General features: G+C 45.1%; 1 long non-coding RNA gene across 2 annotated transcripts in view; it reads left to right on the top strand.

The window, feature by feature from the left end:
* Positions 1-213: 213 nt before the first annotated feature.
* LOC136358514 (uncharacterized) overlaps positions 214-16,335 on the top strand; it is a 29,884-nt gene continuing 13,762 nt past the window's right edge. For both annotated transcript variants that reach the window (XR_010743137.1, XR_010743138.1), the window contains exons 1-2: positions 214-285; positions 571-602. This is a non-coding gene — a long non-coding RNA (uncharacterized lncRNA). The remainder of the gene's footprint in view (positions 286-570; positions 603-16,335) is intronic.

Below are 16,335 nucleotides of genomic sequence, written 5' to 3' on the forward strand. Positions count from 1 at the left end.
TGGCTCTTTTACAAGGAGAAACATCGACCATTTCCCTGGCAACTTGATGTGTCTCCCACCCTCACCTGTGAGGCAGCTTCAGCTAATGCAAACTGGCTGAGCTCTTTTCACCTTAATTTTTTGCACCTGGCCCTGATTTGCTCCATCCCAACCAGGATGTGGCTGTAGTTCCACCCATCTCTTACACAGGTAAAAGGGCTGGTGAGTGATAGTCTCTTTTGGCATGAGACTTCCCTTGCATGAACTTTAACCCAGAGGAGTGAATTTGTAGCTCAAAGAGGAGCTGTAAGCACCAAGTTTTTTCTTCTCCCTTGCTGTTTCCTCTCCTTAGAGTGCGTGGGAAGGTGTTGACTGTTGGTAGGTCTAGTTCCTGGTCTTCCTTTAAACTGGGTCATCACAATTTACCCTCCTACCTGCTGTAAGGGTTTGGGGTTTTTTTCCTTCTCTACCCTTTGATATTATCTTTCTGCAACTCTCCCTCTCCTCCCCTTCTTTCCCTTCCCTCTGTTTCCTCCTTACTCTAAACAGGAGGAAAATGGGTCACTTCATAATTGCTTTTCTCTATTTCAGAGAAACCCAGAGGCACAAAATGGAACAAACAGGTAAGTGTCACTAATTCAGTGGAGCTTTAAAGATATTTTCCTTTTGGATATCTCCTGGGCTTGCTTCACCTGCTCCTTTCCCTTTGCTTCCAAACTCCTGATGTAACAACTAGTGCTGCTGTCTGGTTGTATAGCTAAAATTCAAGTTGAGGCTAAGTGACTTGGGATGCTGAAAGTCAGTGTATTGGGCTTTTTCCTCTCCCTTTCACACTTTTTTTTTTTTTAGTTCAGTGGAATGAAAAAAATTTATGAAGGGGATGAATTAAATGAATTAAATATGCCAAAGAGGGAGTGATTCAGTGTTGATGCAATAACTTGCAATAACCTTGGGCATCCATAGGATTGATTCAGAAAAAAAGAAAGGCTTCCTCACTCATTAAGTCTCCATCTGTGAGCTGCCTGCAACACAACAGGACTTCAGCTCACCCTCAGTTAGACAAAACTAGAGATGTGCAGTCCAGTCAAGCATACAATTCTACATTTTTTTAATGTTGGGGCAGGCCCAGGGATTCTTTTGCCCCCAGGGCCTCATTTTGTCAGGGCCGTTATCTGCTGCTTTCAATGAAAAACTGTTTGCTAAGTCAAGTGGTTCTCTTAGGAGGGAGTTGGAGTCTGGTTCCAGGTGTGGTGTTAGAGGACTTCCAGGATTAGGAGACTCAGTAGCTGAGGCCTTTTATGGACAGGCATAACATTCTGTCTGTGTTTTGGTTTGAGATCCAGGATTTACAGACCCTAGGACTGTACTGCTCACCATTAGCTTCTCCACAACATAGATAATTAATATGGAGTATGTCAGACAGGTGGGTTTGCTGTTCCTTATAGAGCCTATCAGTCTTAATGTCCATCACAAGATTATTGTTGCAGGGGTTCAGTTTTGACTTTTGGGTAATGCCTTTTGTTGCAGTTTTCACTGTGCTGAGCAAGAAAACGTTCTCTCACCTCAGTAAATTCTCTTGTTATTTGCTGTGCAGAGTGGAGGAAGAGACCAAGCTCTAGAGGAAGGGCAGGGACCTGGGGTTTGCTCCTAGCCTGGATATTCAGTAGCTTTGCCTTTCTAGAAAAAGTCACTCCCACCTTGAAAATTGGTATTTTGGGCTGAGCTACAAAAGCATCAGCCCCCCATGAGCAATGCCTGGCACAGTCCTTGGTTTTTCTGAACATGCTGCTCTTTCCCTGTTGAAACTGGGGTTGAATCTGCCTTTCTTCCTGTTGATTCTTCCTCCCTGTTAAGGATGTAAATATTTCCATTCACATAGTGTTTAGTAGACATCTTCCCAGTGGGACTTGGTGCTGCCTCTGCAATTTACCTCTCCAAGGAGAGCCCGGAAAGCCACCAGGGCAACTGCCTGGAGAGGAGGTTTGTGTTTGTAGGTAAAGGCAAGGCAGAAGCTTGCTGATCGTTTTGGAGACCCATTTCTGTCCCTAAGGGCTCTTGGGAAAGCTGGAGGTGTCTGTTTAATCTCTGCCCAAAAAGGGACTACATCAGACAGGGAACCCACTCCAGGGGAAGTGGCCAGTGTTCATCTGGGCTGTGATGTCAACTTTGTCACACGGAATGTGCATCTGGGATAATTCAGGTGACCATCCTATACAACAGGACTGAGTTTTAAGATAGACCAGACAAATATGTAGCTGAAGGTGTTAACCCTTTTTGTTCCTCAGATTCCATACACATTGCAGTAGGTTAAAATTGCTCCTGGCAGTATTCCTCAGCCTTGTTTGAGGCAAAAAGAAGTCTAATGCATCCTTAATCTATCAGGAATACACTCTCTGAGGATTTATGGGTCAATGTCTTCATATATCTCTAAAATGAGAGTAAAAACTGTCCTGGTACCTTCCTGGGAGTTATTTCAATTTCCCCTCCTAGTGTTCTGCAGATAATTTATATTTTTTTTAAATTGATAAACTTGCTGAAAATTACAAGTGAGGGAAACAAATCTGTCAAGGGCTCCCCAGCTTCTGAAAGTGGAGTGTTGTTTTTTCTTCCTTAAATTACAAATGTTCAAAATATTTTGAGAAACCAGTGCTGCTCTGTAGAAAATTCTCCTTCTCTCAGCCTAATTCTTGGTGTTTTTAAGGTAGTTTAGGGAGAGTTTTTTGACCTGCCTATTTCTAAAATATGCAAGATTATGGGCTTCTCCTGAGTAATTAGTGAGCCTTTTTCTCAGATGAGGTATATGCATAATATGAAGCTGAATCTGAGGTGTCAGTTTACTGCTGAATCTCCATTTTTCATCCGAGTCTCAAACACTGGAGTGTGATAACACTTGACCACCTGCACTGCTGTGAAGCCTGGTGCTGGTGTGGCAGGAGGTGTTGTGGGTCAGGCCTGGGTGTGTTGCCATGCTGAGGAGCTGCTTTCCTGTTGCCTCCTCAGGGTGTGCTCTTGCAGTGTAAGAAAATGAAAGGGAAGGAGTGGAGAATCTGGAGACCTGATCCAAAATTTCCTGTGGGCTTTAATGCAGGTCTGCAGACAGCTTTGGGCTGAAGGATAACATGGATTCCTGTTGGATCACTTATAAATAGTTCCCTAGAGATTCTCTCTTATGCAGCAAAACATCCTCATTACTTGAAGACTGTCTGAGCAACCCACCCACCAGTCAGACAGTAGCTCTAACACTTGCCAAAAAAAGAGACCCTTTATTAAGGAATCTCTCAGAGCCAGCCCAGACCACAGCTGAGCACCCCCAGGTGAGGATGAAGCCTACCCTGGGACCTCTGTTAAGCCCATTACAGCCCTTATCAGGCTCAACTGCCTTTCCAGATCCTGTCAGTGCCTACAGCAGTGCTTCCTTTCTTGCTGTGGGCCTCAGAGCAGGCCTGTGGCATTTTTTGTCTCTGACTCATCAAAAATGCTTTTGAAAGATGTCCAGAGACTTGGTGTTACTCATGAGGTCCCAGAACCTTTCCGGGGTGAAGGGATGGATTTAAAATATGACAAGTGAAATAATAATCTATTTTAATTGTTTATTATCTTGTAATTTAGTGTGGCTGCTACAGCTGAAACAATGTAATGTTCCTCATAACCAGGATGATCCAGATAACAGGGAGATTAAAATAGGCCGTTGCCTCTGGCATTCTCTTTGCTGTTATGGTCTCGAGGGATGCTGGGGATTGCTCTGCTGGGAGCTGGGCTGTTGGTTTGGCTGAGGCTGAGCACAGGAGATGGGAGCTCCTTGTGTTCTTCTCTGCAGGCAACGTGAGCTTTGGTGGAAGCAAAGGCACAAGGAAAATGGAGCTGATGTCCCCTCTGTGGTGGCTTCTGTCCCACCCCAGTCTGCAGTCATGGTTTGCTGTTTGACTTTTCCTGCACCTGGAGGATGGAGGTTAACCCTTTGCAGTGTGACTGGTGACCAGTTATTTTTTCCCTCAGGAAGCTCAGGGAAGGTTAAAATGAAGGTTTAATGTCTAGGCTAACTCTTGGCTTCCGAGTACAGGCTGCTGGGACTTTGCTGCTGGTATCAGGCTGAGGTTTGTGCAGGGGAGCATTTGAGGAGAGGCAGGAAGAGGTGAAGGATTGAGGGTGGAGCAGAGCCCTGTATGAGCGACTGAGTTGAAGCTTTGAGATCTGATTGCAAAGAACACCCAGTCAAGCAAATTCTTGCGGTCTTTGCCATGACACAGTGGTTGGGCTGGGAGTTGTGTGTGTTACCTGCTCAGGGGCTTCACCTGGGGTGCTAATTCTGCCTCACTTGATGTGCTCCAGTGTTGGCTTTTGCCTTACCCTTGCCCCAAACTTTGTGAGCACTTACCTGTCAGAGCATCCCAAGCAGCCATCCAAGTATTTTATGGGAGTAAATTATTCCTGGGGTGGTTTCAATCACACAGCATGCAAACAGGATCAAGATGTGCTGAGGTTTACATCTGACTCTTGTTTTCAATAGTTCAAGGAAAAGGAGAAGCTTCTGCCTGCCCCAGAAGCAGGTGAGCAATATCCAGAGCCACATGCAAGATGAGTCTGGACATAAAAACAAACAGCTTTGTTACAACTTGTCTTTTGTGCCTGTTATGCCAGTGCTGAGGGGCACAGGCAGGTTGATTCAGGGCAGGTAGCTCATGGTGACGCTGTAGATTGAGCTCTGGATGGATCAGCCTCTTAAGGCCTCTTCCCTTGGGCCCCTGTGCCCCTCAGCCCAGTCTGCAGCTGCACCCTGAGCTACCTGCCCTGACTGTATTCCTCAATGGTCAGGATGCTCCTCCTGCCTCCCCAGCTTTTCCCCAGCGTGGTGCAGAGCCTCTGGCTGGCAGAACAGCAGGGAGCAGAGCTGCTCCTGTTCCCAGCAGGCAGGACCCTTGGAAAGCAGCTTTCATGGAGTAGGAAAGGTCTGCAGGGAAGGCCCACAGAGGCTGGTTAAGCTCTTCACTCTCAAGCCTCTTCACCCAGAAGGTGATTGGGGGACTGAACAGACTCCCCAGAGAAGTGGTCAGAGCACCAAGGCTGCCGGAGTTCAAGGAGCATTTGGATAACACCCTCAGGCACATGATGGCATTCTTGGGCATGTCCTGTGAGGAGCCAGGAGTTGGGCTTTGATCTTTGTGGGTCCCTTCCAACCCAGAAAACCCTGTGGTTCTGTGATTTGATTTGGTTTCTGAATGTCCCTTGCTCCTGTGAGTCACCTGGCACGTGGCCCTGATGCCTCACAGGGTGATGTTCTCTGTGTCAGCACCGGAGCTTCTCTGCAGAAGGAACCCTCTGGCTGATCTGAGCTCTCCTGCACAAAAAGCCCAGAATTGATCATGCTAAGACAGAAATAGCTTTGTGCTGGAGCCAAGGTCCTTTCAAGGTAGGAGCTCTTCATTTGGGTGGTTTTAGGAGCACTGGCTTGTTGGTAGCCTCAGCTACTTGAATTCATTGGGAGTCCAGCCCCAAATAAGTGGTACTCAAGGAAATTAAAAATAATCCCTTTGGAGTACATATTTGCTTTCTAGCTTTCAGCTACTTGAAAGCTGTGCTTCCAGCACTTACACCTCCAGCCACAGCTGGTAGAAAATGGACCAAAGATAGTCACAGTGCAGAGCTTGGCAGAGTAGGAGCTGCCCGGCTGCTGTCGGGGGAGTTGGATCATATGCTGCCTCCTAAGCTTTGGAGGCTCCTCCCAGCAATTTTCCATTTTTTCCCTGCTCCCCACACATGTGCTCCTGATAGGAGCCGGAATGTGGCCCTGCATGGATAGGGCAGCATTTCTGTGCCCTCTTGTGTTGCTGTAGGGGCTATCCAAAACTCCCAGCTGTTACTACTCTATTACATAGATGGCCATTCATAACACAGCCTTATTCACATTGAAAGCTGGAGAAACTTCTGGGTGTGATAAAGGTACTGGAGCTTTTCTCTTTCAATTGATCTGCTCGGTGACATTGATTGGTTTTGCTGGGGGGAGGGTTAAGGTTCTGTACAATCTGTTGTTTTTACCTTCCTCCATAAACAGATAATAACACAGCACAGGCTGAAGGAGGGAGCAACCTGCGTGAATTAATAGCTGGCATGACATTTCCTTGTGGAAATGTGGCTTACCTGTATAAAGAGTCAGCCCTGGCACTGTTTTCTTCCCGCATACAGAGCTTGGGATGCTGCCATCCTATGCACCAGTCCCAGTGCTTATTTGGCAATAAGCAAGTGAGGCCTTGCCTGATACTGGATATGAATCCACAGCAGGGAGGAATTCTCCCACACACTGCCAGGGAACAGATTTATTGCCACATATCCACACACGGTGCCGAATTCACCTAAGTCTCTTCTAATGTTCTGTTTTAATTGCTCGTCTCAGCCAGCTGATGATATATCAGTTTTAAATTTGCAGTGAGGATTTTGGGGAACAGGGATTGAGTGAGATTTTATTGATATTATTGCAAAAGGTCTTTTCTACCTTTTCTGGGTAAATGAATTCTCTCCTTTTGGTTGTATTAAAGATCTTTCAGAACCGATCTGCCAGCATCTCTGCACACTGAGCAATCACTGTGCAGACTGCTGCATCCCCAGCCAGCAGAATACTGCGTGCTGGCTGGAGCCCTCAGCTCCACCTGCCTGCACTGGAAATCAGACTGCAGCGAAGAACTTGTGCTAGAAGCCTCTTATTTTCTCTTTGGTGTATTTTTTTTTTTTCTCTAAACCCATTCTGTAGAGCTAAACTGTAGTTTTGCAGTGCTTGTGGGACAGCATCTGAATTAGCAGGCCATTATCTGAATCTTAGCATTACAGTTCAGCTACTGAGTTTTATAAGTTCATTTTTTAAAACATTCTATAGAAATATTTTTTTTTCTTTTCCTGGTATATAGCCTTTTCCAAGAAGGGCTTTTGGGAGCGGTGGGTGCATCATAATTTGAATATAACCCTGTCAATTTTAAATTAACATGACAGTAGTGCCTAAAGCAAGGCCAATCCCGTCCTCTCTTGTACTATATAACGATGAAGATATTCATGCCCCAATGAGTTTGTGGTCTAAAACAGGCAAGACTGGCAAAAGGCAGTAGAAAATAGCCATTTCTCCTCTCTGCTTTTCTGCTTTCACTAAGTTTTCCCTGTATGCTGACAACTCCAAGATTGTGCAAGGTAATGGTTATGATTAATCCAAAGACCTGGGAGGTATTTAAATTTAAACTGATATGCTTCAGATCATAATTCAGACTCTCTCTGTGGAAGAGATTATTGATTTTGATCTTGATTTTTTTTCTTTTTTTGCTTGAGACAATCTTGTAGCTGCCTAACTGGGGAGATGATGGGAAGATAAAGCACTGCACATCTCCTCATTCCAGATCCTGCTTGGCATCTGGGGCAGGGCTGCCACCAGTGTGGTATGGATAGGTGTCCTGTCATGGGCACACATAACAGGACAGTGCAGGCACCAGCCAGGACCCAGGCAGCCCCTTGGGTTAAGATGCAGCAGCACATCAGAATAGGGCATAAAACAGCAATCAGAAGCAGTTTTGTGGTGAGCAATAGCTCAGGTCACCCAATAAACACCATGAAGAGAAACACTGGGGAATCTCCTAATGGCCCTTGCACTTAAAAATGTCAGATTTAACGAAGACTGTCCTGTGGGCTTCAGAGCCCAAACGTGTGGAGTGACAGTACTTTGCTGTGGCAGCTCAGAGCCAATGTGCAGACTGGGAGGCCTGCTCCAAGAGCCATTAGCAATTTTGCTATGAACTCAGGTGCTCCAAAAGGCTGCTTACATGGATCACTGGGGTTTGGCTCTGCGTGGATATGTGCAAGTATCAATAGCTCAGTGTAGGTGAGGCGAAGGAAGGGAAAACAATATCCAAACTGGGCAAGATTTTTTGTAGGAAAAGTCCATGCTAACAAAGGCATGAGATTCATTCACAGTTCTCAAAGCAATTTTCAAGAACCTGGTTTGGCAGGACAAACTGTGATTCACTTACATAACATTTTTTTTCCCTAATCTTGTAATATTTTTCATTGTTAGATCTGGCAGTTTTCACTTGAGCCTCTATAGGTGCTGCGTAGTCAAACCATGTAAATGAACCCCCTGAATTCTCAGTGGTTACTGAGACCAATAAAGTACAAACTCTTTCTGATGACTCCTTTCCTGGAGCAGTGAAACAGGTCAGGATTGGGCTCCAAACTGCCTTCATTCCCTGTGGAAACTGCAAGGCAATGGGAGAAATGAGGTGATGAGATTCCAGTGCTGCTGCAACAGGCTTTGCAGGTAAATCTCTCTACATGTGGATTACCTTTTGTCATCTGAGAAATAGTGATTAGATTTCTCTCTTGAGATCTAAAGCCTTTGTTTTCATTATTTTGCACATCTTGACTGAAGATGAAATACCTGATCATTGTGTGCAATTGAAATTCAGAGCTCTGGTTTGGGGAATTCGCCTGTGCACTGCAAAGTTTTCAATTTTGTTCTCCCAGGACTCCTGGATTCAGTGGACACAGCAATTATTTTGTTTTTAATTTTTAAAAAGTTTGAGCTGGGTTCTCTGTGCAGCAAAAGATGAGAGCTCTTGACATACTGCAAGATATCAGGAAATGTAAAATAGGTGGAGAACAGAAGTGTATCATAAAAAGTGAAACGTGAAGACTTTCAGTGGGGATGTGGCAGTATCCTCTGGTCTTTCTGAGTAGGAAACTGGATGTTCACATCTGGTTATTTTTCTACAGAAAAGTTCTGGGGTCTGGGAGAGAGCAGGCAAAGCAGGAACATGCTCAGTTTTGTCTTCATAGACTTCATTAGAGGTCGGGCAAAAAAATGTGTCTTGATATTGTGGAATCCTTGGATCTAAAGAAAAAACAGCAATGATGCATTGATGGAGGGGAGGAGTTGGGGGAAGGGGGTGTGCTTGGGTGTTACTCCTCAAAAGTGGAGGCAAAGATTGTTCAGAACAAATAGCTTAGTTTGGCTTGATTATACATTAAAAATAGGTAAAAATCACTGCTTTTTTTTCTAGAGGAAGACAGTAACTCATGAGAGGATATTTTCCATCTGAACTCACTACTTTTTTGATGGCAACCTGGGATTAAGTCCTCATCTTCCACCAGTTTAATGAACTTTTGAGACAGAAAAATCAGCGAGAAGAGGAATTCTCTGAGCTGCCTTATCAGACAGCACTGTGACAGGGACTGTCTTGCTTGGGCAGAGGTTGCTATTTCCTCCATGAAAAGGAGAACTTGTACAGTAATGGTCTCATCTTGTCTCAGCAGGAGGCTGGAGAGATTCAAAGGATGTATTTGTGGTGAGTTGTTACAGCTGTTCCTCTCCTGTGAGACACAGTATGGTTAAAAGGCAAAACACTGCATAGCCTGGTACTTGTGGGTACTGCTGTTGTCTTTCCTTGTCATTTTCCCCCAGGCTTTGAAGCCTGGTGTTTGATAGGGACTGTGGCACATCTCCTACAGTGCTCCAGGGAAAAGTGTGAGACACAGCAGTGATGGTTATGAGAGCAGAGGTTGCTTGGTGGCAGGCTTATTGTTTTTCAGGTGGTGCCTTTTGCTCTTCCATGAGTCAAAACCAACTAGGAATATTACATTGAATATACCTTGAAGCCTGCCTCAGGGGACATGCTGACTTCTTCATAAGACACAAGGGTGCTCTAATGAGAAATGATATAAACAGTAGATAATGGGATAAAAAAATCCCAGGTGCAAGTGAGCTAAAAATTGTAACTTGCCCCATTATCTTCGATTCCAAGGCATTATTTATTTGATGGAAGAAGTCCAAACATGTTATCTTTGCCATTCTTGGAGCATGTGGGCCAAGACTGATTTGTTGGCTTGTGTTAAGGGATTGACTTTGGTTTAACTTGTGCTGTAGCAGCATGGCCTAACAAGCACCAAAACTCAGGTCAGAAGGAACAGGACTGTGTGTACAAGGCCCTGCTGGCCCCATTTTTTTCAGAAAAACAACTACTTTTCAGAAGCCTAGTGAAAATAAATAATGAAAGGGGTAGTGAGATCAACAAAAAAAATCTGTCCTGACATCTCATCTATGGATACTTGAAATATCGCAAGAGTCTGAAATCCACTGGGGGAAATGAGTCTGAAATGACAGGGCTGTGCAGGAGCTGTTCTGAGAACTGGAGGAAGACACAGAGTTAAAAATAAAACAAAGCAAGAGAAGATGCTGCAGTAACTTAGCCCACTCTGTATTGCTTTTGTACAGGTGTGGGGGAGAAGGCAGGCAGCAGCTGGCTGCTTCAGAGAGCCTAGTTTTATTAAGTCGAATTTCAGAAAGCAAATCCAGTCAATATGGAGTATAACACCCTTAAGATCTCTTCTTCTAATGGCAGAGCAAGTATTTTTCCTCCTTCTCTTCCCTTGCACCTCTTGCCACAACAGGAAACAACCCAAGTGACTCCTCCTCCAGCATTATTTTTCCAGAGTCCTCTGTGGTTCCCAGGGTATATCACATGAGAGAAACTAATTAGAGATCTGACCCTGAATGAATCCTTAATGGCAGGTTTCAACCCAGTATGAAGGGACTGATATTATTATTGGCAGTTTCTAGCTGGTATTGGGACAGAATCACTCTTAAGTTTTCTTTCTGGGGAAGAGCCATCACAACAGCATCTCTTTCCGTGACTTCTATTCTTGGCAGTTTCCTATTCGTTCGTGTCTGTCTCTGAAGTGCTCCTGGTGTAGCCAACAGAGGTGTCTGTGTTCCCTAGGGTCCAGTGGAGCAGCCCACATGGATTACTTCAGTTGCAGAGTCTTTGGAAGCAGCATGGTCTGAACAAGCCCATTGCTTTGTTCCCTCTTCGAGCAAGAGAAGCTCTTTAATCCTTCAGATGATGTGGAGTGGGATATAGACTGACAAAAAGATGCCTAGGAAGGGAATGGCCACCTTCCTGAGGGAGGGATGTGGTGTTGGATTCTTTGTCATTGTTCTCTGCCAACATGTTTTACCCTAGTCCTTCTGAAGCCATAAAGTGAGGAGAGTCCCCTTTAGCTCTAAGCCTCTCCCAGAGCCAGCCAAGGCTGGTGATGAATCTTTCTGTGGCGTGAATGTCTCAATTACCTTCAGATAATTTCATCAGTGACCTTGGACAGCTGGAATGTTGTCACAGGTGAATGATCCCACTCCTGCTACCAACTCCTTTCAACATCTGTTTCCTTTACAGAACACCCCCACATTATGATGGCATAGAAGGTCTGGAATATTAGTGTCCTACTGAAAAGAGGAATGAATATGCTGGGATAGTTTCTGCTGGCTTAAGAGGAGCTGCACAGGTGGCAATGAAGGTGGCTTGTATCATGTCTCTGGGCAAAGGCACTTGGTAGCTTGGCTCTTCATCTGTGTCAGAAGAGATGCTGAAGGCCCCTGTGCTGTGTAGGCTAACCAGGCCTTGTGTTTGCTTACACACAGCTGAACTCCAGTCTCCTCTTGCTGAACCAGATCTTTGCCTCTAGATCAGACCGAATCAGTCTTGAGAACCAGCAGAGTGATAGTATCCAATGTTTGACATCTGTCTCTTTCAGAGGACAAGGCTGATAAACCTGCAGCTTCCTCTGGGCCTGAGGCAACCAAACCCCCAGGCATGGTGGGCTGTGAGGCTGAGCTTTCCAGCCAGCTGGGGCCTTAAATCTTCCAGACAGCTGTGTCTAGTCCTGGGTCCAGTTTGGCAGAGGATCTCAAAATCCTGGTATATGTCCGTGGGTATAACTGCTGTCTCCTGAAGTTACCCACATTCTGAGGATCTGACTCTCCTACAGGGAGCACAGTGCCAAAGGCTACTCTCATAGTAAATTCCTTAAGTGTCTACAAGATGCTTTACCAAAAGCAACTTCATGCTGCTCCAAGTGATGGTCTGAGGGTGAAGCTCAGCAGTGCCCCTGCTCTGCTCACCTGGGCACAGGTACATGGTGAATGTGGCACCTGTCTACAACTGCACTTATTAAAGAGTGTCCCTTTTGCCTTTTCAATAGTTGCATTTGCCCTCTTAAGGGGATGGGAGTGGATTTAGCAATATTTTCCCTTCTTTTACACTCATTTCTGCCCTTGTGTTGGAGCAGCTGTCCTCTAGGGTGGTGAGAAAGTTTGCAGGTAAATATTGATTATCTCTTTGAGGTAATTCAGCAAAAAGACAGCACTTTACTTTTCACTTGCATGTTCTCCCTTCTCTCAAGTGGATTAGTTTCTGAGGAGTATCCTTAGGAGAGAAATCCTTACATTTGTGAATAAAGCAGGCCTTTAACATAGGTGCAGAATTCCTGATACCGGATCCCCAGAGTCCTATAACTATTTTGTTGCCTTCATTAGTGCCTAAAGAGCAGGGGATGTTGTGCGGGGGAAGGAAATGAGGTGGGAGGCAGCTGATGAGAGGAGCAGTGTACCCTGCTAACAAAACTCATCTGAACAGATACATTCAGGACCTCTGTATTTCACCTCACTGAGCAATCACATTAACAAGTTAAAAAACAAAAAATTAAAGCTCTACTAACCAGGGGCCCCATGGAGAAAACACGATAAATATCAGCAGAGCTGGTGCTGCTATGGGTGGGAAACCCACACAGCAGCAGGATCAACACATCTCTGCCATGTGGCAGCATCTGCTGCTGCCCTGGCTTGGCACAGGTTCCAGTGCTCCTTTGTACTCTTTGATCCAGTGCTGTGTTCAGCAGTGGCCATTTGATTAAGTCTATTTTCCTAGTGCTGAGGGGGAGGTATGAGCAGCTGGAGGGGGAGGAAGAGCTCTCTTTAAACACCACCTATTGGGAGGTGCTACCTGTCCTTAGGGATTTTCTGATTCTCTCCAAAGTGCAGAATTTCTCAGGAAGGAGCTAATCCTGTGAGGCACTGACCTGGGAGAGGGTTCCCAGGCCAGTTCACTGCAGCCTCAGCCCTCTCCTTCCCCTTCCAGCCTGTCAAAGTCAAGGCTGCTTTTCCTGCAGCGCTGCCCTTCTGGCAACTGGGAGTCTCTAGTGCTTGCCATAACCTCAGTCTATCATCTGAGGATGCAGTAGTTAAATAACAGTCTGAGCTTCTGCAAAACAACTGTGGGAGTCCCTCAGGCCACTGATGCTGCTTATTCCTCCCCCAGAGCCCCAGGGAGCAGATGCAGTGACTGTGTAAAGGCTTCTGAGGACAGCAGGATAAAAGCAGCTCACACAGTGGCCAGCAGGCTCCAGCTTGGTTGGAAACTGCCTGGTCCTGCCTCAAATGCCAGTAAGGGGGAATGTATTTCTCCTGGTTTGCAAAATTCATCCATCTTGTGACAGAAGTGGGTGTGAGGAGAAGAGCGAGGATCTCTTTCTGAATGAAAATCAGTCTAGATAGGGATAATCTTTTTACCTAATACTTTGACTATTTCCAATAGCAGTGGTTCTACCTCAGCAGGATTTCTGCATCAATCAGTTCTGTACTGCTTTCAGGAAGACATCTGCCTGGTGCTTGGGATGGAAGTTGTACTCTTTGCTCTCTGGGGATGGTCTCCCATGGGTGGATTTTTGGTTCTCTGCCTTCCCTAAGGATTGCTTTTGCCTGCTGCTTGTTTCTAAGGGAAATTGCTGATTTCTGGCTTATGCTCCACTCTTGCCAGAGCCCTGGTGAGGGCTGTCAGAGCCCTTCCCAGACTGGTGATGTGCCCAGGTGATGTGGACTGCAGGCAGTGACTGCTGCTTACCCAGGGTGTGCTCTGGGGCTTCCAGGAGCAGCAAAGCTCTTCTGTAAGCTCCAGCACAACACAGGCTGTATGTTGAGGTAATCAGCATCCTTGATCTTCTCCTCTGAGACCCAGCAGTTAGCTTATTTGCACTCTGTTGTGGCAAAAGTACAAAGAAAACAAATATGAAAGATTATTTAATGAACTCTGGAAATGAATAATGAATACATCATTTTAAGTGGTTCTTCAGGCTGCTGCAGAGTGCTATCCTGAGATGTGAGAGCAGGAATCTTGGCTAATACAAAGGAGGGCAGTCATTTGGTTCCTGAATGAACAGCTTTCAGGATGAATGGGACACTTAATTGTTTCTCGAAGCAAACTTCTCAGACATCAGTGTGTCTAAGAAGGAGACTTGGCAGTGTGCTGAGCCTTAATTTTTAAACAGCGTGAAAGATGGGCTTGACTTACCTTTGCTTTGAGTTGGTGTCATGCCACTGACTTCAGTGGAGGATTTGCAGCCCTCACATATCACCTGCCTGGCTATTTGTTGGCACTGCAATAAGAAATGAAGCACCAAGCAAGGCTTTCCAGCCAGACTACGATTTTCTGGAAGATCCCATAGTGACAGTAAGAGTAGAATATATGACTGACTTAAACTGATTTGTTACATGTCTTGTGTTAAACACATTATCTTTGCCATGATATCCTGGCTTAGTCTTTATCTGAAAACCAAAAACGCTGTTTGAAGCCTTCATCTATTGGGAGACTGGCTCACATTTCAAATCAGTTATACAGCATTTTTTCCTAGACTGAAAAAAATCGGGTTGGTCTGCAATTATTGCTTATAATTCAAAAGTGGTTTAGGATAACTGTACATTTTGGGTTTGGTGTCACTTGGAGTCCTTGGTGGATAGACTCATGATAGTGAAAACATTTTAGGGATGGATGACTCAAAAAATTTCCTTTTTTGAGTCTCTTTAAAATAACTTCCTTTGAATGAGAAAATCAGAAGGATTCTTAAAAAAGGCAAATGTGTATTTCAGTGTGGTATGAGTGTATGGATATATATAAAAAAAGCCTAGTTAAGAATTAACAGTCTGGAAAAATTATTAGCAAAGTTTTCAAGTTACCAACAAGGAGAAAATGTGCAAGCAGCCAGCAGCTCAGGCTTATCAAGGGAACTCTTATTGTGAAGGAATCTTCCTTGTCTGTGGCATGCAGATGTGTCAGGGGGCTGAAGTGGATGTGGGGTGGGTGGGGTTGGCTGGTGGATGTGTAGGAGCCATGTTGAGGATCAGAATGCTGCTTTCTGCCCTGCCTGGTGGTGCTGTGTCTGACCCCCAAGTGTGATGGCTGGCTCCCTGGAGCTTGGAGAGGCAGCTCCCTACAGGAACAAAACTCCTAAGCAAGGCTCTTTTCCATTTCCCCTCCGTGGAGCAGGCATTGGTGAGACGGTGTGGGAGCGGGCACCTCATGCAGGGCTCCCTGCCAAGCGCCCTGGGAGTCAGATGTTAGTGGTAAGTGAGTGTAAAGTGAGCCCTTTACTGAAGTGTGTGTGATGTGAAGAAAGTTTAACTTTTATTTTCGCACTCGAGAGACTGTTGCGAACCAGTCAACTCTTTGGTGTAGCACATGGTTGGTTTTGTTGTGTGTGAGACCCAGATGTGGTCCATAACCTTCTTTTCACATCAAAGTTTGCATCTTGCTTCAAGGTCAAGTGTGGTTTTCTTAATTCACTCTCCTCTTACAATTCGTTTCCCCCAGCTTAAAAATTAAGGGTTACACTTGTGTATTGTTGCGTGTAAAGATAGAAATTTGATTTTTAAAACATGTTAGACATCTCTTTGAAATTGGGAGCTAGATCCCTAAATATCTTTCAAAATCTGGAGCTGTGCACCAGATGGAGAATCAGCACTTATAGAGTAATTTCACGAAGGAAGTGGAGTGAAATTATTTCCTTTAGCAAATAGTTTCACAGCATGAAGAAAGAAAGCAGAGCCAGCATCTTGCATGGGGAGATGATGCTTATTCTCCCCTTCTTCATACCTCTTTCCTAGGGCTTTGGGGGGCTTTTTTGTTGTTGTTGTTGTTGTTGTTGTTGGGTTTTTTTGGGTTTGTTTGTTTGTTTTTGGTTTTTGTTGGTTTGTTGTTTTTGTGGGGTTTTTTTTTACCTATGGATGCATCCAGGCCACATCATGGCACAATGGAATGTGCCAAACTAGGTATTTGTTGCTCTCTAATCGGCATCAGTTGCAGGTCAGAGTGAAGACTTTGTGTCCCATGAAAGGCTGAACCCATTTTATGTCCTGAAGTGCTTTGAGAGTAGATATAAATGTCACAGATACATTGAAGAATTACTGGCCTGCGGAATTAATCCAAGATAATGTCAGAGGCTCTTCAAGGCAGGCTGATGACGTGGTGTGTCAGCCTTATGTAACTGCATACATGTACCTGAGGTTATGTGCAAATGTAGGGGCTGCAGCTGGGCTCATCACCCCAGGAAATGCACAGGGAATTCCCATCAGCTGCCAATGTCAGAGTATCAAAGATTGGCAGTGTCCCTGGTGGGGAAAATCCAGTCTCTGGTCATCTCTGAAGACAATAGTGACACTGCAGATTGTCAGGTATTACTCCTAATCTAGACAGTCCAAAAGAGTTCTCTAAAGTTTCTTTATCC

The sequence above is a fragment of the Sylvia atricapilla genome, chromosome 3, assembly GCF_009819655.1.
Source record: "Sylvia atricapilla isolate bSylAtr1 chromosome 3, bSylAtr1.pri, whole genome shotgun sequence".
NCBI lineage: Eukaryota > Metazoa > Chordata > Aves > Passeriformes > Sylviidae > Sylvia > Sylvia atricapilla.